Genomic DNA, 27,751 nt, shown 5'->3' with positions numbered 1-27,751 from the left:
GGGAAATAGGAAATTCACCCCGGGGATCACCTCTGTGGCTCTGCTTGACAGTGGCACAGGAAAATAATTTTCTTGGGTGGCAAAAGCCAGGGTACCTTTTTGGCTGGGCTTGTATAGACCCCAGGGCCAATAGCCTAGTACCTACCTATGAACCTATGAACCTATAAAAGCAAAATACTTGCCCACAAGTGTAATGCATAGGAAGACGGAGAGTGGTACTAGATTAATGGGCTATCATGCCTCGCAAATCTTATCAAGGTAAGGTGTCCCTGAAGCTCCTCTCACTTTAATGAGGATGTTAGCACCACTTAAGCCTTGCTCTTAGGAGTTACAGCTTATAGACATGAAAGGGTGATTTGTGTTATGGATGCCGAATGAATTTCTTCTTCTAGACTTTTGATTTTAGCTCAGGTTGCTGATTTTCCAGCAAGAGGTAGCCGGCCACTAGACATGTTATTCATATTAATGAATCTTGGATCAGCATCTCTGGACAATATAAAACAGATGGTGGTAACAGCGGGCGGGTCTATTATAGCCACTACCTCAGCAGGGAAAAGAAAGTACAGTTGTGTACACTTACCATAAATGTAGATGTTCAAGTGTATTCACTGTTGCAGTCATTACACTTGGGTAATCTGCTTCGGTTGCTGTCCCTTCTTCCATGACGTCAGGTCGTCAGGGGTATAAAACATGCAGCCGACGCCATTACATCAGTTTTTCTTGCCCCAGATGTCAGGTGCCCCCCAGATGAGGAGCCAAATATTTAAGTAATTTAAAAACACAAAAATATACCTCCAAACAAAAGCAAAATACACCAAAAAGGCTTTTAAGCATAGTAAAGGAAAGTAGAGGTATAGTAAGAGAAAAACAGGGGGTTGGAGGGAAGGTAACCAGGACTGCAACAGTGAATACACTCGAACATCTACATTTATGGTAAGTGTACACAACTGTACTATGTTCTTCGTGTTTCACTGTTGCAGTCATTACATTTGGGTAGATTCCCAAAGCTGTGGTTGGGAGGATGGATTTATACAGCATTAGGACCAGATATAAGGCCCTGCAGGACAGCAGTGGCAAAGCCAGCTCTGGCTTTAGAGAAGAAGGGTAAATAGTAATGTTTGGTGAACATATGAACTGAGCTCCAGGTAGCAGCTTCTAGAATGTCTCTGGTAGGAACACCTCTGAGAAAGGCTGTAGAAGTAGGTGTAGCCCTGGTGGAATGAGATCTGATCCTCTGGGGGATAGTTTTACCATGCTGCATATAGCAGAAACGAATACAATGGCTTATCCATTTGAAAATAGTCTGCTTTGAAATAGCCTTTCCCTCTGCCCCTGCAGCAAATGCCACCAATAGTTGTTCAGATTTTCTTAGAGATTTTGTCCTGTTTAAGTAAAATCTAAGTTGTCTGTGTACATCCAATGAATGCAGAATCCGCTCCCCCTTGTGCTGTGGATTAGGAAAGAAAGTTGGCAAATGAATGGTTTGATTAAGAGCCACACTGGATACCACCTTAGGCATGAAGGATGGATTGGTCCTGAGAGACACCCTGTCCGCATGAAAAATAATAAAAGGCTCCACTGCCATAAGAGCCTGTAATTCAGAAATCCTTCTAGCTGAAGTGACTGCTAAAAGGAAAGCTGTTTTCCAGGAGAGAAATTTTAAGTCTGCAGTAGCAGCTGGCTCAAAAGGAGGGAGAATGAGTTTTTCCAATACAAAATTGAGGTCCCAGGCAGGGGTTGGAGCTCTCCTGGGTGGTCTTAAGTTTTTGGCCCCTCTGAGATACTGCTTTAGCAGAGAATGAGAGAAGAGGGGAGGTTCTGTGTTGTAATGAGCTGAAATGGCTGAGGCATGGATTTTTATGGAAGAAAAGGACAGGCCCTTGTGAAGCATCTCAGTTAAGTATTGTAAAATCTAAGGAATATTGGGCACTGCTGTGCTTATCCCTTGAGACTGATTCCAGGCACAGAATCTTTTCCATTTGTCAGCATAAGATTTTCTAGTACTAGGCCTTCTAGCCTCCAAAATGACATCCATCACAGGTTTGCTGAGGGATGCTAAGGGTGAATTTAGGTGATTAGCCACGCCGCAAGATTCAAAGTTTGGAGCTGAGTGTGCAGAATTTGGTTGTTCTGCTGAGACAGTAAGTAAGGTGTCTGAGGCAGGTGCCACGGTGGAAGGTGTGACACATTGCACAGGAGTAGGTACCAGTGTTGGCGAGGCCATTCTGGAGCAATCAAAATAATTTTTGGTTTGTCCTGTTTGACTTTTAGTAGAACTTTGGAGAGCAGAGGCAGAGGAGGAAAGGCATAGACTGATAAGTTTTTCCAGCTGAAGTACAGAGCATCCATTTTCCAGGCTTTTTTGTGATGAGCTCTTGTGCAAAATTTGTCCAACTGATAGTTCTGGGGTGAGGCAAAAAGGTCTATGTCTGGACTCCCCCATTTGCGTGTCAACATGTTGAAAATCAGTGGTTCCAGTTTTCATTTGTGTGGGTCCATGAGATTTCTGCTTAGTTCGTCTGCCAGAGTATTCAGCTTTCCTGGCAGGAATTGAGCTTGTAGGTGTATTTGATAGGTCAAGGCCGTGTTCCACAATGCCATGGCTAGTCTGCAAAGGGGGTAGGAGTGTGTACCCCCCTTCTTGTTTATGTACCACATAGCCATGGTGTTGTCTGTCTTTATCATTAATTGTCCTGGATGAAGGTAGTCCTTGAAGGCTGCCAGTGCATTCTGTACAGCTAGCATCTCTTTTTGATTGATATGAAGGTGCATTTGATTTGGGCTCCATTTGCCCTGAATGCACTTCCCTGCCAGATGAGCCCCCCAATCATAGTATGATGCGTCTGTAGTTAGGGTTTGGGCAGCAGAGGGTGGAGTGAATGGCAGTCCCTTGTTTTGGTGGCAGGCCTCTGCCCACCATAGGAACTCTAGTTGCAGGCAAGGTATGATAGGAATCATTGTTTCCAGGCTGTGACAATGTTGACTCCATAAACCTTTTAAGTACCACTGAAGTTTCCTCATATGCAGTCTTGCATATGGAATTAGAAGAATGCTGGAGGTCATTAACCCCAAGGCTTGCAGAATTTGTCTTGCAGATAGCAGGGTTTTTGTGGCCACCTTTTTGAAGTAAGTTACCACATTCATTTGCTTTTCTGGTGTAAGGTAAGCCATCTGGGCAGTTGTATTCAAGCTTGCACCCAGGAATGTAATTTTTTGAGAGGGCACCAGTTGTGATTTCTTTTCATTTATGGTGTTCCCTGAACAAGTTAGAACCCATTTTTACAAACCCCAGATGTTTTAGAAGAATGTCCTTGTTTTCTGCCTGAAGTAGACAATCGTCCAAGTATGGATATATTTAAATATTTCTTTGCCTGCAAAATGCAATTACTGGAGCCAGGCACTTTGTGAAGACCCTGGACGCAGTAGATAAGACAAAGGGCAGTGCAGAGAACTGGTAATGCAAGTAGCCTGCTTTGAAGCAGAGGTATCTCGTTGGTCCGATCCGACCATAAGCTTATTACCCTTGATATCCACATCCGGCCCCCACCCCCCCATTAAGGAAACCACAGTAAAAAATTTCTCTAAAGCCAACTTCATGCTTCTTAAGACAGAAGTGGTGAACTTCATGACACCCATGCAGATGGACAATACAGTTACAACTGCTGAATCCTACACAAATGCACTCTATAAGCACTTACACGAGTGCATCGATTGTGCTATCCCAAACAGAACCAAGAAGCTATCCTCCAAAAAAAGGAAGCCTATCTGGTGGTCCCCTGCCATAAACAAACTGTACAACAGAAGGAAGAAACTGTTGCAAAAGAGAGTAAAATCCCATGAGTGGAGGAGCTCACTGGTCAGCCTCAGTAAGAAGCTGAGATCCCTTAAAAGATCCTCCAAAGCTAGCTACGAAAACAAAATTGCCACTAAATCCAAGGACAACCACAAAGCATTCTATAGCTATGTCAAGACTCTAGATGGCAACACCCAGATCTACTCCGAGTTACAGCACAAAGGCACGAAAATTACAGAACCAACTGATATTGCCAAACTCCTGGCAGATCAGTTCAGTGCTAACTTTACCCCCCTCTCACCCCCTAAAGGGCCCATATCTATACAGGAAGAATGCAGAGTCCCTGTAATCACAACTATGCAGGTAAAAGCTGCACTCTCTAAAGCCAAAAACACAGCATCCATGGGACCGGACAACATCCCATGCTGCGTTTTACACGAACTTCAGAACGAACTGGCTCCTCATTTAAGCACCATGTTTAATAATAGCCTCGCATCAGGCTTTGTGCCCACTGAATGGTGCACAGCAACAGTTATCCCACTACACAAAGGGGGAGCCACCACTGATCCCGGGAACTATCGACCTATTAGCCTGACGAGCCTGGTCTGCAAGGCCATGGAACATATCATTATGGAACTCATAAACAAAGACATTGGTAACCTCCAAACTCTGGATCCCACCCAATTCGGGTTTGTGAAAGGCAGATCATGCCTCCTGAACCTGATCGACTTCTTTGAGGCAGTCACCAAAGCTGTGGATGAGGGTAAGGTGGTTCACACAGCCTATCTTGACCTCACCAAGGCTTTCAACACCATCCCTCATTCTGGAATTATAGCAAAACTCACTAAACTAGGTATAAATCCCTACGTCACAAGATGGGTTGCCAACTGGCTCACTAACAGAACCCACACTGTAAAAGTTGCAAACTCCAAATCAGACCTCAAAGCAGTGACAAGTGGAGTACCATAGGGTTCCATCCTGGGACCTTTCCTGTTTGGTATCTACTTCTCTGAAGTATAGGCTAACACAGAAGGCTTCTGGCTAATGAAGTTCGCAGATGACTGCAAACTAGGAGCTATAGTCAAGTCCCCAAATGATGTGGACATCCTACAGAAGGGCCTCACTGAGACAGATGCCTGGTGTCAGAGCCATGGCCTCAAGCTCACTGCCAAAAAGTGCAGTGTCGTCCCCTTTGGTAAAAACTCTGTACACATGAACTACCACATAGGCAGCAATCTACTTAACACCGAATGCGTGATAACAGACCATGGGACCCAGGTGGACAGTAGTCTCTCCTTTGATAGTCACATCGCCACAGTAGTCAGGAAGTCCTTCTATGTGGCACACCTCATCATAAAAGGGTTCCCATCCAGGAAAAAGGAGGTCATTGTTCTCCTCTACTCGTAATTCATTAGACCCATTATAGAGTACAATGCCCCTTTTGGAATGTACCTCACAAGACATCTGCAGCAGCTCGAAAGGCCACAGAAATACCTCACACACAAAGAGGATTACTGGCCTCAAACAAATGCCCTACACTGACCACCTCAAAAAATACCAGCTTTACTCCGTAGCATATCGCCTACTCCGAGGTGATCTCTGCCTAACATATAAAGCTATGTCAAACCCACAGCTGTTGGACATGCTACACCTAAAGAAATCCCAATCCCTCTGAGCTACACGCTCTAGGGACCTAAACCTTGTCACCACAATAAACAGGACACGCTGGAGGGATAGATTCCTGTCCCAGAGACTTCCTATACTCTGGAACAAGCTACCCATCTATGTCAAGCAAAGTTCTTCATTAGCACTCTTCAAGAAAAATCTTAATGAGTGGATGGGAAATAGGAAATACACCCCGGGGATCACTTCTGTGTCTCTGCTGGACAGTGGCACAGGAAAATAACTTTCTTGTGTGGCGTAAGCTATGAAACCTTGCTGGATAGGCTTACATAGGCCCTTGGGCCGATAGCCTAGTACCTACCTATGAACCTATAAGATTCCCCGATTGGAATATGCAGGTAAGCCTCTTTTAAGTCTAGAGTTACCAACCAGGCATCTTTGCCTAGCATAGGAAGTAATTGTTGAAGAGTCAGCATCTTGAATTTTGGAATGTCCAGAAATGTGTTTAGAGTAGATAAGTCCAGAATGGAACGCCATGATTTGTATTTTCTGGGTACCAGGAAAAGTCTTAAATAGAAACCTTGTCCCTTTTCCTCTTCTGGTACTGGTTGAATAGCCCCCATGTTCATGAGGGACAATACTTGTTTCTGGGCCTCTGCCCACTGATTTGGGGGTAGGTCTGGCCATCCGTTTGGGATTGGCAACGTGTGGAAATGAAATCTGTATCCCTGGGATACTATATTTAAAACTCATTTGTCCTGGGTTATCAGTTGCCAGTTTCTTGCATGAAGTGCCAGTTTTCCCCCCAAAGGGGCAGCTAAAAGGTAAGTGCTTAGTAAGTGTAAAGGGAAGTCATTGAGACTGCTTACCATAGGGAGGTGCCTTGTTGTTTCCAGATTTGGAGGAGGAGGCACCCCATTGTTTTGTTCTAAAAGTCCCTTGTGACTGAAACCTGGAGCCTTTGGAATGTCTAGGTTTGACTTGAGTGGCTCCCGACGGAACTGGAAAGGACCAGTTCTTAGTAGGCCAGTGCCTACTAAATCTTGGAGGTTGCACTTGTAAGAAATCTTTCGCAGTTTGCATAGATTTAGCTTTATCTTCCATCTTTTTTAAAACTTCTTCAGCCTTATTACAAAAGAGACGGTCCTATTGTAAAGGAGCATCCAACAATTTTGCTTTACCATGATCAGGCAGAGTTTGCTCTTTGAGCCAAGCATGCCTTCTTAGCACAGACCCAGTTACAGCAGCCCTGCAAGAGGCCTCCAAAGAATCAAAACCACATTGCAAAGTATGTTTTCCAACTTGTTCAGCTGAATGCAATAAATCCTGTAAATCTTTATTTTTCACACAGTCAGAAATTAACATAATTTTCTGCTTAAGCAGTCCCATGATATGCTGTTGATATTTAAGCATAAGAAACTGACAGTTTAAAGCCCTGATTGCTAAGGTTGCAGAAGTGTAAACCTTCTTACCCCATCTATCCAGCGCCCTGGAATCTCTATCAGAAGGGGTAGGATTTTTAGCAGTAGAGGCCTTAATGCCCTTGGGACCCTGAGAAATGGTTTCAGGATCTGCAATAGGATTTTTGAAAAGGAATTTGTGGGAGTCAGGAACCCTGTAGTATCTGTCTGGCTTACAAGGAGCCAGAAGCAGAGAATCAGGAGCCATACTAGATTCTGAAAAAACATCAACAATGTCTAAAACTGGAGGTATAGCCAAAGGCCTATGCCGAGGAAGAAGAAGAAAATCCCTAAGTCTCTTTTTAGATTCAGAGAAATCCTGACTTTCCCAGCGGAAATGTTCCCTTAAGGTATGTAAAGTTTCTCCAAAAGAAAAATCCTCGGGGGGAGAAGCAGAAGGAATGGAATCTTCTGCATCTGAGTCCTCATAAGTAGGTATAGACAAATCCTGTTCATTAGAAGAGTCTGAAGAAATAGAATCCTGTTCAGAAGATTCATAATCAATGTCTTGCCTAGGCCCCTTAGAAGGGGGGGGGGGGTTGACTACCCCTGATCAGAGTAATTAAATCTTCAGCCATTTTGATCATTTGTTTTTTAGGCATAGGGGCCTGCACACGTGGCCCAGGCGTCGGTTTTTTAGACATAGATTTAGATTTTGGTCTTAGTTTTGAAGATGGTGTCGGTCTAATATACAAATCTGTAGGCCTGAAAACACCCTCAGAAGCCGGTGCCTGCACAGCGGCTCCAGACCCATCTAAGGTAGAGACATCCATGGGTTCCATAATTGAAGCATCTCGCGCCATACCGGACTCCGAATGGGTCTCAGTAGAGGCCTGCGAATCAGAAGTAGCGGGTATCAGGGGCTGCAAAAGCGCCTCACTGAGTACCGGCGAACTGGCAACTGGCTTAGGAGAAGCGTCATCGTCGGTTTTGGACCTCGACGGCCTGTCTCTGTCTTTTTCTTTGCATTTTTTAGGTATTCCGGTAGTCGGATTACTAACCGATGACATTTCTGGATAATTAAAGCGTGAGCCAAAATATTTAGAAGCAAAAATATACCGACGTTTAATAGTGCGTTGATTAAATTTAGCACAAAACCGACAGCAAGATACGTTGTGGTCAGGGCCTAGGCAAGGAATACAGTACAAATGAAAATCCTTATGAGGTATTTGCTTCCTACAAGTAATGTAATTATTAACTTTTACTGACATTGGTAAGGAGCAAGAAAAAGTTTCCCCAAAGGGGTACTTAGCTTTTTAGTTGAAGACTTCAGTTCTGAAACTCGAAAATGAAAATTTCAGGAGTCGGCCGACCGGCACTTGTGAACTGCTTGTGCTTCGGGCACCGTGCGGCAAGAAAGAGTGATGCAATGGTGTCAGCTGCATGTTTTATACCCCTGACGACCTGACATTATGGAAGAAGGGACAGCAACCGACGCAGGACCCAAGACTTTGTTAATCAGGCCGACTGAGGGCAACCTGCCAGCAGATTACCCAAATGTAATTACTGCAACAGTGAAACACAAAGAACATTGGGGTTGTACAGTTAGAACCACATGACATTGTGCTGGTACCTCAGCTGTCCCAGGGTTCCATAATTGAAGCATCTCGCTAAGTACCCCTTTGGGGAACCAGTTATCTTCCAGCAATGATAACTTGGAAATGTCTACTCACCATAAAGCCTAAACCTTTACTGCTGATTTCAGATGCTTTCTCATTTTAAACACCTGGAGATGCTCATTCTGTAATTCTACGAAATATTTTGCTCCAGCTTCTTGAAGCAGGACTACATCTAAAACTGTCACTATATGTAACATGGAGAAGGCCAGATATACAGGTAATCCAGCCAGGATATAGCGTAATTTCTTCAAATGCTTTCAAAACATTGTTCTTATTTTGCTAATATACATATTTCTTGTACCTGCAAGCCTTTCTAACACTCACTGCCTTAATGCCAATCATCTGCAGGTTCTAACACAGCATTTCAATCAGAGGATTCTAGTCTGCCTATAAAACGACAAATATACAAAAACGCAGTTTCTGACCCACCCCTTATCATCTCCTTCACATACATCTATACCGTGCAGATTCTAAATGAAGCTTAACCATGTAAGAAAAAAATTCTATCCTCTCATTCCTTTTTAACACCCATGTCTAACAACAGTAGTGTGTGAGATTTTACATGCCTCGTTGTTTATTATCAAACCTTAACCTTCATACATATGTGTGTTTTTTGTTCTCCAGCCTGACTTTTGTTTTGCGAGACTTTTTTTTAAACAGTACTTTGGGCGATCCTATTGGACTGTGTCTGTCCACCAAGATGTACTCTATTTCTGTAACCACCTACACTTACAATTAAATCCACCATATACGTAGAAAGTCCTTGAGTGGAATTGGATTTCCTTTGATAGGAAGGCTTACACAGTACTAAAGACACACAGCACTCTTCTAACAGTGAAAGAAAGTGCTGACAGTTGCAACACATTATTTTTACAGAGGCCACAGTCTGGGATGACCTTTCTTAACCAAGAAATGTCATTTACATTAACGCTTGCAATGTAACATGCACTCGCTGTGATGTAAATACCCAGGAGAGCACATGTTTGGTTATAACACACACTTCATTGGATGTAAATGAATTAGCACAGCATTGCCATTAAGCTGTAAGAAGAATGACCTCTATAATAATTTTTCTTGTATTATATATCTGCTAACGCAGCAGAATTCTTCACATTTTTTTCTACATTATGGTGACACACATACCTGATCAATCAATACATGTGCCCTTCAAAGTGGATTAAAAAAGAACTAAAGAATATTCTACATTTCCAGGAATCAAGTGTCATTCCACTCTGAAAGAGGTCACATACCCTTGCGATAAGGCACATGGAGTTGCTGTGGTGCACATTATAAATCTGGAGTCTGCTAACAGCATCTTCAGAGGCAATGAGGTCAGTTTAGAACACCCACAAATGTCTTATAAAGTTTATGATGAATAAAACAGGTTATGTAAAACCTTTTGTAAGACAAGGATGACAAATATAAGCTTTCAGGCTACTTGGAGATGAGAGTTTGTCATAAATCATAGCAAGCGTTCAGCAGAAACATGTTCCTTACTTTATGCCAAGTATAGTCTGATTCTAAACATGTTTCCACATTCAAATGTAATGTTCTAAAAAGGAAATTGGTGTGAATTTTGTGATGACAAGACTTCCCATTAAGTCAGGTAGGGTGCAGCAGAAAACACGTTCACTTTACTACATTTAAGTAGCAAAATGTTGGTGTACAGACAGAAATTTACCCACATTATGCAGTAGAGTTGCATTCCTTATCAAAGGAGAAATTTATTTTATTTTTATTTTACATTTGTTGACCAGGGTTGTCCGACTGAGCTGAAGAGCCCTTTTTCAGCAGAGGCCTGGGGGGGGATAGCTCCAACATATTATACAATTTTCATTATAAATTAGCAGCAATATTACAGGGTTATTACAAGGCATTAAGTAGCAGTACAATGTTATACAGTGTCAATAGTCAGAGGAGTATAGCATAACTCTTTCACGATGTATAAAAAAAAATATGTCATTAAGATGAGTATAGTTTTTGGGGTAAGTGGTTACAAAAACCCAGTTTTATCATGATGTAGTTGCATGAAGGCAAGACAATTGCAATAGAATGTTTCTCTGAGGCAATTTGCTTAATAGATTTTAGAAGACAGTAGAAAGAGCAGTCAAGGAAGATTAGAGAGAGCTAGTGAAGTGGATATAAATACCTATGACTATAAATATGCATTGATTACAAACTCAGTTTTTTAGGTATATAGAAGTACAAAATTTTAATGCTCATCTTAACCCAGAACTGGCATTACTGATCTCAGGCAAACACCAGCTATCTAACATGGTGTTTACTTTGCATCTTTTGAAACACGGCTGCTCACTGTGGATAAGCACAGAGCCACAGGAAGAAAGAGAGTGCATTAAGTGTTAAATTGTGCTTCTGGCCAGATATGGCACCTTTGAGACTGGCACATAAATTTTACTGTTGGTGATCTGTGATCATCTCTGAGACTCAACAGCCTAGCAACCCAAAACGCATGGTTGATAGATTAATTGGAAAATTGTCACAAGGATCTTACTAACGGTTCTGCTAAATGAAAGGGCAATGGCCTTAATAAGTGAGAGTTTTTAGGACTATACATAAATAATGATGTGAAATGTATACAAGTTTATTTAGATGGAATAAGAAGGAATCCCAGAGGCAACTTTTAGTGATTGATTTTGTGTTTTACCAACAATGCTTTTTTCTGAATCTACGTAAACAGAAGAGGGGGAAAAACTGCTGTAACAGCACAGTGCAGTAAAATAAACTGTGGTCAAGAAATGAACCAGAAGGATCCAGCACTTAGATCAATTACACGCAGAGTAGAATTAGCAGTACCTGTCTTACAGAATTAGCCATGTAAAATTGTGTACAGCACTTAAAGGGACAGCCTCATGGCTAAACCTTGTAAAAGCAATGCAGACTAATTAATTGAGGTAACATGCAAATTAAGTGATGTAAATAGAATATGGACTACAGCACAAAATTAGCTTAGTGAACATGGCAGTGCTGAAAACAGTGATTGTCCAGTGCAAAACTTAAATGGCAAATCACTGCATATACAAACAGAAGATGGCAAATATACATACCTCTCAACCTCTAAGCACAAGAAATCTTGAGAAAGCCAAAAATAATGGGGGAACAACGGCCTGAATATAGGGACACATTTCAAATATTGCACTTACAAACTTAAAAAGTTGCTAGAATAAGAGGTTTTACATTAGCACACATTTTCTGATGGATGTGAAGTCTGAAATTCAAATCTCTTGTCATTATTTAGTGGCTTCAGTCTTCGGTGATTTGCCTGAAAGCCACAAATTTTATGAGAAACAGATCAAAAATGTGTAGCAAAAATCTGGACAGTTGAGAGGTATGTAAAGATAACGGATGTGGGTAATGCAGCTCCTGTGAAAACTGTACTATGGAAATACTATACACATTTACAAATTCAACAAAATTATAAACTTTATCCTGGAACTAATTATTTAAATGTCCCTTAGTTATGTCTTATTTCTAGCTCATTGAAAAATAATATATCAACCCCCATGTACAATACATTCTCTTAGTGTTACTAAAATCCAGGTACTACAGTGTGTTTCTATTCCTACAACAGTTTTATTCACAGAAAACTATATTTTCCCAGATTCAGCTAGTATAATAATCTGTCCCAAATGCAAACTGCTCATGAGCAAATAAATCTACTTGGACAGCTCAAGGCCAAATCCACATTAGAATGTCTACTGAAACCTGATATCTAAATTGCCATATGTTTATTTCACTCGGAAATGTAGGGGTACTCAGTGCTAAACCTGCCAATCAAATACAGGTAAAGGCTGATTAACTTAGTTTATTGATTCATCTGTCTTTCATATTGAAAATATGTGTAAACACAACTTCCACGAGACCGATAAAGACAGCCCATGCCATCCTATTGTTTGTGCATTCCATATTCAATGGCTTTGTGGTATAGAGGGACTGGGCCATGACTACACCTAAGAGCTGGAGAAACTAGCCAGATAGGGAATAGAATAAAGAGGAAATGCCAGCTCACTTCTCCAGGGAGAAGAAGAATGAAGGATAAGTTATTGGGGAGTATGCCTCCCACTAATGTATCCTTGGTGGAGGCCAGAGACTTAGCAAGGATGTCTGTTCGAAATGGGGGAATTTTCTTGATGGGCTACAACAAATGCAGAAATGACAGCTGCACACCACACCCACTCACTGTACGTCTACCCCTGGTGAACATATGCTGCTCACAGGTTGTGTGGTTAGAGCCTTTATAAGCCTAGCTTCACAACCCAGTCCATTTGTGTCCCTCTGTGTCATTGGCATTTTTTTAGGAGGGGGTATGTTAGTTAGGAAAGTTCTAAAGGTTATGTGGGGGGTATGTTAGCTTCGGCAAAGTTACTGTCTGCCACTGTCTATCAGAGACATGACGGCCAGATCCAGAGTGAATTTTCGATTTCCCATTCATTGTTCAAGGTTACGCTTAAATAGGGTTAGGGACAGATTCTGCTTCATATGGATGGGGAGCCTGTTCCAGAGTTTGGGGATTCTCTGAGACATATATCTGTCTCACCAACATGTCCTATATATGTAGGAAGCAACATTTAAATCCTTGGATGTTGTGGCTCTGATGCCGTTTATTTTGCAGATGTGCAAAAGGTCCATCAGGACTGGAATCGTGGACGCCTTGTATGCCAAGCATAGATCACCTCTCAATAACATGTAGGAGACAAAGTTTAGAGATAGGGCTTTATTGCTATCATACAGGACAATCTGTTTATACCCTGGATTCTCCTGGAGAACAGGAAAAATATCAAGTGAATAACAAAAATTCCATGACAGCTGCTTTAATGACAATTAAACCCCAAGCAGCTCTATTTTGTTTAATGAGCAGTATCACAGGGATTGGTCAAGATTGCCAACAGGTGCAGGGGACCAAAAAAAAAATTCAGTCTAACGCTCAAGCTGCCTATTTGGCTATTTATAAGCCTTCATCTTCAAGGTCCTCTTGACAATTGAAGATGTCTGTCACATCCATTCTGGAATTCTCCAACTGCTGCTGAACTAGTAATTCATGAGAAAGTGCCATTCAGTACATCTCAGATTTACGTTTCATCCATGTTTAATTGCTTTTCCACAACATAAATACCATCTACTCATGTAATCCGAGATAACACTGCAACAGACAGCATTCATAAATTCACCAATAATTATAAACTTTATCTGGGAAGGGATTATTAACATGTTCGTTAGTTACATCTGGTTTCTTAGTCACTACAAAACAATAAATCAACATCTTCTACAATAAATTCTCTTAGTGTTACTACTTAGAAGCTCCAATACATGGTTTTCCTGTCTGTCCATTCTCAACATAACGATAGTCGGCATTTAAAGAGCTGCTCAACTCTCCGTTATTTATATGCATATTTAACCTGTACTGATAACACTGGACTGTTATATTGCTGCACTTTTATTACATACTGTTTCCACACAGCTGCCTCACAATGTACTAAAGACACACTAAAGGCCTAATGCATGGCTGACCCAGTACTGTGTTCTTACTGCACTTTTGTGAAATTTGTACCCATGCATGTGAGTCAGGACGGGTTCCCTGCAAGTGTTCAAAATATATTCCACTGAGCACCAACTCTCCGATCTTCTTGTCTCACATGTTTTCTTTCCTTGACTGCATTTTGCTATTACAACAGAAGAAAGGTGAGACTGCACTTCGTCCATTAATCGTGTTTCCACTTGCAGGGTGCTTCTTCTCTCCCCACAGTTATGCATCCCTGGAGTTAGTATATTTAATTAACATGGGGTATACAGGCAGAGTCTCCCTATGTGGGAAGATACAGTGGGATTTACTGAAGACGGTGAGCTTCATCCTTTAGGATTAACGTGTTTGCTGTCAGTGGATTTACTTTTGATACTTCATAGTGGAGCCAATGTGGAATGTTTTGGTTGAAAACATCCAGCCTGAAATATTATTTCAAAAATAAAAGTGTTTCTCCCATCCCCTATTGTAGGGTGCAAAGCTGCCTGTATCTATTAATATAGTACAATCAACTTTGACGTTACACTTTCAGAGAAGCGTATCACCCATGCAGCATGCACAAACTACAGCATTAAAAAACATTTATGCAGGTTGTGTTTAGGTCCAAAAAGTATTTATAAATGCAGAGTCCTTTGTATTCTAACAATATCGGTTTGTAACATTCCAATCATCTAAAAGGCATTTAAACCAAGATAGTGGTCTTGCATGTCTAACTAAAGACCACAATTTATTTCACAATCTTGGAATCAGTTGCATGACAAATCTGTCCACGGAAACATTTTTTTTAAAGGAAGATATGTAGGAGTCATACGGTCTTGTATATATAGAAGGAACTGAGAGTTCAAGACCAAGAACTACCCTTACTACATTGTCCAGTGACAAATTCATATTGGTTACTGTCTCTATGCAACATGTATTTGATGCTCTGTATGTACACTATGTATCTACTAATTTATTTAGGCAGCTGAATAAACAATACTCAAAATATTTTTCTCCAGAATGGAAATTAAAATGATAGGTCTATAGTTACTAATAATATAGTTCCTATTTCCACCCTTACAAATAGGTAGCACAGTTAGCCATTTCTGGTTTACTGCAGCAAATCCATTCTTTAAAAACTGTTAAAAAGAGTAACTAGAGGTTCAACCAAGCAATCCTTCATGGAAAAAATAGAAACCAATGCATGTTGTCAGGACCCATGGAATTTGATTCTTAACTCTTGTTTGTAATTTCTTCACTAAATCTGGGACAGAGACAAGAGGGGGATATAAAATCAAGTTAAAATCTCCAAAGTTAGCACAAATTTGCATCATACACTGGAAAAAGTATGACTATCTTACCTAAAAAACCTATACCATATCAACAGAAACTGGTTAAGTATAGGGCCAATTGGACAGCCCTTATTGTAAATAAATTATAACTACAACACCTCTTCATACTGTGTTTCTGAGCTGATAAAATGAACCTATACCTTGATTTGCTAACTTGAATACGTTCCTTCAGTTGTCTGTTTACTGTATTGGCGCCCTGTTTGTTTACTGGTGTAAGAAACTTTTTTTATACATTCTACACCGACGTCTCTTCTTGTTTAATAAATGACACATAGCTTTGTTCCACCACAGACACCTTTTAGACTTTGTAGTAGCTTTATATTTAATTCAGTTCTCTAAGGCATCGAGACAGAAAGTTATTAAAGTGTCCAAACCAAAAGTTGGACTCACCTCATGCACTACAGAATCCAATCTAACGGAGCGAGACACTTTTTAAAACCCTGGAAAAATAAAATAAACTCTTATGACTAAACAAAGGTATAAGTTTATTCAAGTATGTAATACACAAAGGTAGTGTAAAGGACATCATGTGATGATCTGAGTAACACGGTATTTCCGCAACTGCCGTATCTGAAATGACTAGTTGCCGATACTAAATCTAAACTGCAAATGACTGATATGAGAATTCATGACTGCATATCTGCAATGCTAAGTTGTTCTTGGTCTGAAAACCTCAGTGAAAATATTATTTTTAAATGAATTAATAACCCAATATCTTTCTTAAAAATATACTTGATTGAGTTGCCTTTAATCTATGCTCCTACTGTCATTAAATAGTGTCCCGTGTTGTTGCAAGCTTCATTTTATAAACTCTCCCAGGGAATCAGACAGATCCCCACTGCTCTCACTAAGCACTGTAGTACAAATATGGCCTGTTTCTGCAATGCTGTATTTTGCAATTCAGAGGCTTCATAGTGGCATTAACTACCACAGGTGCAGATCGGTGCTTATTACAGTAGCCAACAGTGGTGATAGCCGAATCGCGTTAGCACATGCATCCCACCATTCAATCTCCCAGACATATTTAGACAACCATGCATGCCCCTTTGTTATCAGAATGTCCCCAATGTCTCCTTTTACCTGCCCTTGTAAATCATGGATGATTACAGTCAGTCAGTCACTAATTCCAAACGGTTTCATACTTCATATTCTTCATGAAAATTCATGGTAGTGCAGAAGCTGTTATACTAGCAACATTCAGTTTGTAGAAGGCATAATTTAAATCTGTTTTTGTCCTTCATTCTGTACTTGGTTCATCCTGTTGTTCACAGGTATGCATACTATTTTCTGACCCTCCCCCTCATACATCATGAAGTACTGCAGACATGGAATAATGCCAGAGAGCCTCAAAATGTTAAAAACATAAAAAACTGCTGTATGTTAGTGCTTAAGTTTATGTTGGCAAGAGTGGAGGGCTGGAATTCTTTTATCCTCTTTGCAGTTGCCTTTTGTTGTTGTTGTTGTTAATTCTTTAGTTTTTTTAAATGGTGCCCTGGTGTCTACTGGTGGAGGAGGACTAATATTCTCTGTGGAAGCTGGGTGGGTAAAGAGCTGGAATCACCATTAGTGCCTTTAAGGCATGCTGATTAATAGTATATTTTTTAATTAAGTACCTTTTTGGCACACTGTATAGATCATCCCTGGGTGTCTAGAGTTTCCCCCTTTCCCCATTATATGTAAGTGGCATTATGCTATGAGAAGTTATCCCTGGTGGTTAGTGTTCCCTCTCCCCCCAACCCACATAGCTGAACTAATCCTTGGCCGCTAGTACTCCCACCATTCCATGCAGATGACGCAACCAGGGGGCTAGTGTTCCCCCAACCCAATATTGCAGGCTTTGCTCATTACTCTAGGGGTATGTGGGGGTAAAATAGCCACTGCAACCAACCCACCATACATTCATACACACACATGCTCATAACCCCCCACCTGATTGTACTTATCTATTCACCCATGCATACACACACATGCGCATAACCCCCCCACCTGATTGCACTTATCTATTCACCCATGCATACACACACATGCACATAACCACCCCCCACCTGATTGCACTTATCTACTCACCCATTCATACACAAACATGCGCATAACCCCCCACCTGATTGCACTTATCTATTCACCCATGCATACACAGACATATGCATAACCCCCCTACCCGACTGCACTTGTCTATTCACCCATGCATACACACACATGTGCATAACCCCCCCACGTGACTGCACTTACCTATTCACCCATGCATACACACACATGCACATAACCCCACCACCTGATTGCACTTATCTATTCACCCATGCATACACACACATGTGCATAACCCCCCACCTGATTGCACTTATCTATTCACCCATGCATGCACACACATGCGTATAACCCCCCACCTGATTGCACTTATCTATTCACCCATTCATACACAGACATGAACATAACCCCCCCACCTGATTGCACTTATCTATTCACCCATGCATACACACATGCGCACAACCCCCCACCTGATTGCACTTATCTAGTCACCCATGCATACACAGACATGCGCATAACCTCCCCACCTGATTGCACTTATCTATTCACTCATGCATACACAGACATGCGCATAACCCCCCCACCTGATTGCACTTATCTATTCACCCATGCATACACAGACATTTACTTAACCTACACAGTCATTAAGCTCCTCATCTGCTACTTCCTAGGCAGATACACACATACACATGCAAACCCTCAAATATACTCATGCACACACCCCCAATGATACTTGACCACTAAAACTTCCCAGCTCTTACATCTATAGTGGTGAATGGACATGGCCTTTTCATTACAATCATCAAATGCCTTTTTCCAATTTTCTACATGGGGTAAGTGTCGCATCAGCTGTCGCCATCTCTCTCAATTTAGTGCAACTCTCCTACCTTCAAATGTCATGCCTGACTATTGGATGCCTTCTCTCACAGAACCCATCCATCTCTTCTCTAGCCACCCTCAATTCCTCTCATCTTCTTCCTGCCGGCCGCAAGTCTTCTTCACCAGATTGTCTTCTGCTTTCTTGCATGTGCCTGAACCACTTACTTTTGTATATTTTTATGAGTCTTTTATATAGTAAAATATCTGTTTCCCCATTCTCAGCTTTGTGGTTCATTTTTTTATTTTTCCTGGCTGGTATAGTGTTTCGTGGTTTCATGTGCCTGAACCACCATAATCTGTTATCGTTGACCACTGCAAATTGGAGTTACTAGGCTTCTGCTCTGATGTCCTTATTTCTTTGACTGTCTCACAGTGTGCATCCAACCACTTGTCACAAGCATTTCATCTCCATCACCTGTAGCTTCCTCAACTGCTATGCCTTTACTGACTAGGTTTCTGTATCATACAAAACCACTTGCCTCACCAGTGTTTTGTACACCTTACTTTTCAGATTCTTTGTTATTCTTCTGTCACACAATACACCTGACACTCCATGCCAGACTGCAGCAGCCACTCTGATTATAGCTCTGACCTCCTCATTCAAACTTCCCTTCTCTTCAACCTCTCCTCCCAGACGCTTCAACCTGTTAACCTGTTCCACTATTTTCCCTTCTATCTCAGTTCTCATCTTCTTCCAGTTTCCTCCATTAGCTGACATTACAACTGTTTTATCTGTACTCAGTTTCATCCCATGTGCTTTCAGTTTTGCATTCCATTCCCCTATTCTTTGCTGAAGTTCTTGTTCAGTGCCTGCCTGTAATGCCACATTTTCTGCATACAGCAACTATGTTGATCTATCCCCTCCAACCTGTTTGTTAAAGTAGTCAGTCACCAGTATGAACAGCACTGAGCACGGAATTGAACCCTGATGCACACTCATTCCCACTTGGAACCCCTCTGTGAGTCCAAACACTGTTCGTACTTGAGTCATTGGGTCCTTGTACATAGCCTGCACAAATTCTACCAAAGTGTTTGGGACTTTACACCACTACAGAATGCCCAAAGCAGCTTTCTTTGAACCTTGTCATGTGTTTTCTCCAAGTCTTGGAATGCCAAGTTGGAATCTTTCGTCACCTCTAGCTGTCCATCTCACTGCAAACATTGAGTCAGTTGTGCTACATTGTGATCTGAATCTGGACTGATTGCCTCCCATCTTACTTTCTACCTCTCTGGGTATTTTTTTTATCAATCGCCCTCTGCAGAATTTCATGCAGAGGCAGGGGCACTCCACTTTATAGAAACTACGCCTTCTTCCCATGATTCCCTACACAGGATAGTTGTGTCTGCAAATCTTATATTTACAGAGTACAGCATTTTTTGTTTTTTTGCTTTTTTTTTAGGCCAGGATTCATGAATAAATCTTATCTATGTTGCTGATCTTTTTTCTTCTGATGTGATGGCCAGGTAAAGAAAGTCTGGGCAGGCTATATAGAAGTGAAAAACTGAGTCTGCACTGGACAATATTTCTGTGGACTTTTGCCTGATGCACCAGACTGCTTACCACATTAGTTCTGAGGCATATCTCCTCAACAGAACCATTATGCATCCCATCAGCAGAGGAAGAGTTTTCTGCTAAGTGCATGGTGAGGTATATTCTGACTATGGAGATAGTACCACATGGATGCAGGGATCCACACTAGTAAGCGACATACACAGCAGACATTTTGAGGAGGTGGAAGGAACAAGTAAATGTCCTGTCAGTTAGGTATGGCTGAGAGGTCTAGTTCTGTCCTCCTGCAGGGAAGGTGCCTTAATGCCCCATCATTAACTTGCTGGTGCAGGCTGGTAGGGCATAACTGGAAAAAACAGGTATGCAGGGAGCAAGACACTGATCATTGCTGGGGGTAGGAGAAGGCACCGCCCGTTAATGTTAGGCTGCAAGATGGGTGTCAAGAGAAACCAATCACTAATTAGATGGAAAAACAAGATTGTGATTACTCCAATTCTAGACTGCTGAATGGAAGGGTGTTTGCCCAGGTTGGTTAGGTAGTCTAAGTGCTGCCAGAATGAGTTAAGTCACAAACTGTGGAGTGCCATCAGTTCCTGAGTGGGGATAGTTATAATTTGTTTTGATTAGGTACATTACATTACTATACTACCATTATGTAAGGATATAGCAGGCAGAATTCCAGTTAATACAAGTTAACGTGATTTTATCTAATTTAGCAAAATACAAAATCACTGCAATGCAGATGTAATCAAAATAAACACTGATAATTTCATCATGCTCGTCAGTTGTGAGTCCAAACTGAAATTCAGAATTCATTAAGATTGTTTTTTCTTTTAATGCACTTTTGATGTTCCAAATAAGCATTCTACACTAATATTTTTAAATGCTGCATCTAGAAAGTGTACAGCTTTATCACCAATGTGTCTTTTTCTTGCCTACTGTCCTATCCTAGGCACAAACACATCTGGAAAAATAGTGCCAGCACTGCAGTCATAAAGTACTGAAAGGAAGGCATTTCTGGTTCTGTCCAACATAAATAAATGGCTGTAAAACCGTGCAGCTAGTAAATTAATGCAGACTGCATGATGTTGTCAAGTTCACAGAGCAGTCACCTTAGCCAAAGTGTTTTTCACTCGAGTGATAAATCCTAATGTTTAAAATAAGCACTGTGAGTTCAGTCAAAAGAGAATTGTCTAAAATAATAAAACCGGAAAATATTTATGAAAGGCAATAATATTTTGAGCCAATAACCAAAAGGAAAGGATTGACCCAAAACATTATTGCTTTTAATAAATATCTTTCCCAGTTCAGACAATGTTGCTACATTTATTGAGTCTCTAAATGCAGCAGGAAGTATATTACAGCTGTTCACAGTTTTATGGTGAAAAGTTCATCAGTGAAACAGTGCAAGTATGTGATGGCTTATGAATGCTAAATGAATATTGACAAAAAGATTAATTCAGTAGGGAATTGGGGTGCCTTGATTTAAGAACTGTTCAGGTAGGCACCTGCTAATCTACATGCCTTAGCAGGAATGCTAAAAGGTCTCTCTTGTCTTTCAGCTTTTCCGGGTTAGGGGTCGCCACAGTAATGTGTGAAAAGATAAAATGAGAAAGACTCTAGCACAATAATTACATGGGAACACCCCCAGTCTGAGCCCCCTACTATTCATGCTTAGTACATCTAGATCCACAATACTGTTGCAGTATGAATTCCAATGTTATGCTATACATATACTTAGGAGTAGCAAGTCAACATTTATTAATTGAGAAAGTGGCAGTTCTCAGACCATGGAATACTTACCTTAGTATTTTAAACTGCTCCCCCCAAGTTCACAACAGCCAACAGCCAATTTCTTGTCAAGTACCTTACAAGAACAAACTTACCCATGCAATGGAGCTTTTAATATCCGAGCACAGAAACAGTCTGAGACTTTGTAAAATGTGTTTTTTCTCTATTTTTCTCCAGGCAAGACTAGTTATGAAATGCACATTTTTTTCCTTATGATGTGTCATGTTATTTCTTTGATAACTGTCTGCTTTGCTTTTCTTTTTCATAATTTCCTCTTATTCTGTTTCTTGAGCAAGCTTCACAAATAATTAACATTAAGAGTTAGGACATACTATTAAGCAAACATCTATGCATCAAAGTTTAAAGTTCAAGAAACCCAAAAAAAAAGTTAGTATAAGACATGCACAGCATTACAATTCTGAACCTGATAACATGAAATTGAAAAGTGACTTCAGATAATTGTCACATATGTCTGACTGCCAGCTAAGTATTGTTTGCTGAGTAACAGAAGCACATACATTAGAATGAATGCTCTCATAATTACTGTGAAGTATACCAATGCAGTTTATCAGTGTTGCGGTACATCTCATACTCGGGACCGAAGACCATAGGAAAACAATATTTCAGCATGTGGACAGTCGTGTGCTGTTGATCCAGACTTAAATAAGCTGTGATCATTACCCTTGATTTTACTGCCCCCTTCATATGCATCCAATTTCCATCAGGCAGTAGAAGGTATTTATTTTATTTGTTTATATTTTGTTTCAATTTATTTACCCTTTATTCACTGGGTTACTCCCACTAGAATAGTGACCTCTTTTCAGGGAATACTAAAGGTCATATGGCCACTACTAAGGATGATTTTGGCCAGGGCATAATAACATGGTACAACAATGGTATTACTTATACCATGGCCTCTAGTATATGAGTTTTGCATCCTTGAGTTTGATGTGCAAAGGGCAGAACGTCAGTGAGGGTTAAATGTCTCATGGAAGATGTGCTTGTTTTTGTTGAGATTTATGCACATTACTGCGACAAGATCTCTCATTATAAAGCAACATTCTTGTCTAGCGAGCTCCAGCTGCATCTAGTAGGCCAGCCGCACTTTTTCCTGTGGCGGACAGGCTGTGCAGCCTAACCTGCAATTCCACTCAGAAGGCATTTTATTCTCCAACTATCAGGCAGACACTCAGTGTTTTGCAGATAAAGTTAAACATAATACACTTCACACTACTTTCATGGATATTGTTGTGATTCTTCCTTTTAGGATTACTAATCGCATTTGATGTGATTTTCAGATTCCGAATTATGAGGAGTTTGTGATCCAGGTTTTGAGCGTGAAATTTATATCTTACCATTTGGATCCCTGTCAATCTAGACTCATCATGGCCTGCCTAGAGATCTTGAGTCTATCTATTTTTTAGATTACTGAGGGCTGGGGTATTCCATAATTTATTGAAGGAGATTCTGATGATACCAGTCCCAAGACAGAAATCCTAGAGTACTAACCTTCCCAATAACCAACTCCCTATATTTAACAAACTGCTTCTATGCAAAGTCACAGAAAAAATGTTGTTTATATTCAACCCATTTTTCTTTTAGAAAGGGAATGTAACTTCCTCAGTCTTTTTTTAATTCAGACTGACAACTCTGCAATACTGAAAATGCTCTCTCGTTGTGCAATGTTTCACCTCCACAATGGTCCTTCTTAATCTTTACGAAGCTTCCAACACAGCGGACCATGAGATTCTGTTGAATCAGATATGATCTTACCATTTTATTTTTGTTACTTTTTTTGAAAGGTCTGCCTTCTACCCATACCGGGAGTTCTAGGCACTAGCTGGTGTGTTCAGTATTGCAGAGATCCATCTTGATTCCACTGTTATTCATCAGACACAATTTTAGGTTAGAACAGATTATTAGAAGGAGGGGCCTGCATGTCAAACATATGTTGATACTCCACAGCTGCACATCTCTTTCCTTCAGGAACATCTGAAATTTCTAAATTTTACAGTGGATGATTTGGACTATATCCACAAGTGGTTGAAGAACAATCATCTGAAACTAAAACTGTCAAAAAGAAGACTTTCATGCTAATACTCCAGGTTTTGATCCATGTATAGTATGACAGAATGGAATATGTGACAAAGCTGCAGAATCTTGGTGTGGTCTAGAGGACTGGTGACATTCTAAGATAGATATCAGCTGCGGTTACTTCATCTTCCTTTCATCTGAAGAATAACATCAAATTAAGCACCTCATTACATCTGAAGACACTGTTGTGCTTGTTCAGAATGTTGTCTCCTCTCATTTAGACTAATGCAGTCTCCTTTATTGAGGTTCCCAGATAATGAACTTGACATGCTCTACCAAGTCTAGAACTCTTTTGTGTAGCTTGTATTTTGAAGAGAACAACTCAACATTATTATCTTGCAGCAACTGTACTGTGGCCTACTGACTTAATGTCCTCATATATCCTATAAGGTTTGGCTACTAGGACTTTTAGCCAAGCACAACCTTAGTCCACTCTATTTTTTTCAGTTTTTGACTTTAGCCAATAGCCATGTACCACAAAATATCATAAAAATTCAGATGAAATTAAAACATCCATACATTTTCTCATCTTTTATGAAAATGTAAAAGATAACTATAACAATCCATTTATCAATTATCACAAAACAATAAAAGCATCACATATGCATTTACTTCAGAAAAGTACAAACTTACACTTAGTGTGCCAAATTTATAATATCAATACAGTATTGCATATATTTAACTAACAACTTTATCCTTCAGACTGAAAAGCTAAGATAATCCCCACTGCAATGCTACTATTTAGCAAAAATGTTTACAGTTCTGTTAGGCACCACTTCCATTTTACTAAAAAAAATCAAATAAAATAATTCAAATGTTACCAGGCACAAAATCTGATCTGAAAATACAGCTTTCACTATTTAAAATCCATGGTAAGCATATATACTTTTTTTTCTCATGTCATCTTATTCCTTCTGTACACCTCTTTCTCACATTGGGCAATTTTAACCTCAAAAATCCCACACTCATGGAGGGGTACTATTCTATCACCTCCAGGTCAGAGCTTTCTTCACCAATAACAAAGCATCTAGCAAAATATAATTTATTGCCTAACCTACAACTGCATTAGATAAGAAATATATTTGCTTGATTAGTGTACCTCTTCCTGGTCAAATCTTGTCTAGTTTTCCTTTCAAATTACATCTGTATGAATCCAGTGCCCTACAGAACAAGAATATACTTGTTCAGTTTCCCAATGTTACACCTCCAGCATCTAGGATCAATGTGAAGGGATATTCCATAGAATCTTCATGATGTGTAAAGATATTTAAGTAAGAACGTCCAACCAACCAAAATATGTATTTCTGAGATTTAACTGGATACCTATGACATTATATCACCTCCTACATGGTCAGGAAACATATTAATCCCAAAGTCTCTCCCCCATATTTTCTGTAATTTCTGTGACTCTCCTGCATAATTCACAAGGATTAACTTATAAATACAACTTAAAATAGGATTACAGGCAGGTGGGGATCCTGCAGCTTCTAAGACAGACCCCTGGCATCTTAAGGAGTTGCTGTCCCTATATGTCCTTCATTAATTATAACTTGCAAATCAGACACACATCCCTGTTTGGGTAAGTGCTAATTAGGATTAACTGTAAAGAACTATAAGGCAATTATGATATTATTAACCTGTTAAATTTGAGTTTGGCAAAAAATAATAATTGCTTTACAGTTCTTTGCACTTTACAATTAAACCTAATGAACACTTATCTAACTAGGACATTGGGATGCATTGTAGACAGCATTGATATTTTGCAACTTTCAAACATTTTTCAGTAGCACTTGAAAATTGTTTCTTCAGCAAAGATGTATTTGAGTACAAGAAGTTATAGGTACAGATTCATCAGCTACAGATCAGTTTTGGATAGTATATCACCCTTCAGGTCCTGAGATCATTGTGGGAAGTGCTCCATCCTCAAGTACAAATCAGTAGTGGAACAGTGTTCCCCCATTACAGCCATATGTTGACACAACTCTCTTATTAATGTGGTTTTCTGTGAGAACTGATGTGCTCAGTTGCTAGGGAGTGGAACACTTTGCTGGTGCTGGAGAGTATACTACCATCTCCCCTTGGAAAGCACCCCTTCAGCAGGTCCTATGAGCTCTGCCATTGTTGTATCAAGAGGGTAAGTGTGTCCCTGTACACACAGGTCGACTTAGCTGTTGGTGTGAATGTACCAAGACAGCATAAGCTCAAACTACACCAAGTAACACCTAGTGCTTTTGCATCCCCCTTGTGGTGAGTGACAGCTACTTCTGTCCCTCAAGGATAGGAGAGGAAGCAGTAGACACTCACTTACATTATCCCCAGCCACATCAAACTCGGGTCACTTATGACATAGGTAGGGTAAAGCTTTATCCCTCTGCATCATAGGCATGGCTACATCTATTTTCCTTCAGCCATCTCCTCTTATCTCTTTTTTCCTGAAAGATGCAGGCACCTACTTGGACTCCATGAATTCTATTAAAGTACATATTTCTACCATGTCCGCGCTCTCATCCCTTTCTGTTGGTGTATATATAGGTACGTATGATATATGCCTGTGTAAGTTCACATATACGGATATACAGCATTTATGCTATACAAATGACTACCATTTTTGAAATGCAGCATTAGTAACTGTCTCTATATTGATGACATCCTCTTTTGGCAGAGATAAAACATACATATAGCACTACACATGCAGTATTACAATGCAGAAGCATGAAACATCATTTTTTTCCATTTGCATTTTATGTCGATAACCTGGAACAGATGTATAAATAATTTGAGTCATAGTATTTGCAAACGGAACCTAATTTTTCCTTAGCTAGTAAAAACATGCATTGCTTTACTACAGTGTGGATTTTATGACCACAATACGTAAGCCAAAAAACACAGAAACAGCCCTTTAATAAAGATTCATTGAACAGCTAGAAAACTTCCTTATGCTATAATGGAATGAAGAAATCATACATCTTAGAATCCTTTACTCAGACACTAATTTATTACATCTGCAGCAGAACCTTATGCTGACATCAAGCTATACTAGAATTTCATTCAATGGCTGCTGTAATTTAACCTTACTATGCCCTTTATTCACTTAGAACCACATCTATAATGACAGTCATTTAGATAACTTCTCTAACCTACACCATTGATGTTATCAGCACCATAAAACTGTCAAAACTAGGAAATAACAAAGGCGCATGTTTACCTAGAAAATGTATTAAGAATGTAAACCTGCAAATACCATAAAGCAGATTAATTGTGCCACTTTGTTCACTGCAACAGTGCAAGTATCATGCGATTTTTTTAAAAGTTTAAAGAACCTTGAAGAAGTTCCATATTCGGGGAAATGGACTGAAGTGATTGCAAGCGGCTAACAGGACAGCCATGTCTGTGGATAGAAAGATTACGCTCATATAAAATGTCCTTTACATTTTATACATTGAGCTTGCCATTCAAAGATGGTCCCACAAACTTCAGGAATTAAAGAAGAGAACTAGCCGTCACATGCAGAGATCTTCATCCCCTTGAATAAAGGGATGTTTTTTCTCACATCATGAGTTCACAGACCAGCTGTCATTATATACTGTCAAACTAGAACACTCATGACAACAAGCCATCTGTTCACTTAAATTATGCAAAATATTTTTTTACAGCAAAGCCATAGCTAGAAACTTACTAAGGAAGGACTTTCATCTCTTGTCTCTGTTTACTAGACATTTTCATCAGCCAAGTAAACATTATCCTTGAAAATAATTTCTTAAACCACACAAGGAGATTAAGGTGTCTAAAAAAAAACAGAAGAAACCACAGATAGGATGTTACTGGCAGTATTATTTTAAGACTTAATCAGCTCTTCCTACATAAGCGGACAACATATCATTTGTCGTATTGTTTTATTTCATCCGAGTTTTTAATATCATTAAAGGTGCAGTATGCAACCTTCCATATACTCATTTCACACGGCCCTACTTAAGTATTTCCAGCAAACTTTTTGCAACTTTTTAAAAAAGTACACAGTTGCACCACAAATTATGCTTCTGGCAATACAAATCTCTTATTACATTATTATAACTTACAGCGAGATAGTATA

General features: G+C 40.1%; 1 protein-coding gene across 1 annotated transcript in view; it reads right to left on the bottom strand.

Annotated features, from left to right (window-relative positions):
- MANEAL (mannosidase endo-alpha like) overlaps window positions 1-27,751 on the bottom strand; it is a 443,635-nt gene that overhangs the window by 188,451 nt on the left and 227,433 nt on the right. The gene's annotated exons all lie outside the window — the stretch shown is intronic.

Source organism: Protopterus annectens, chromosome 1.part1 (assembly GCF_019279795.1).
Source record: "Protopterus annectens isolate FY-2018-M chromosome 1.part1, PAN1.0, whole genome shotgun sequence".
Classification (NCBI taxonomy): domain Eukaryota; kingdom Metazoa; phylum Chordata; order Ceratodontiformes; family Protopteridae; genus Protopterus; species Protopterus annectens.
The sequence above is the reverse complement of the archived record's forward strand: the minus strand, read 5'-3'. Positions and strand labels throughout refer to the sequence as shown.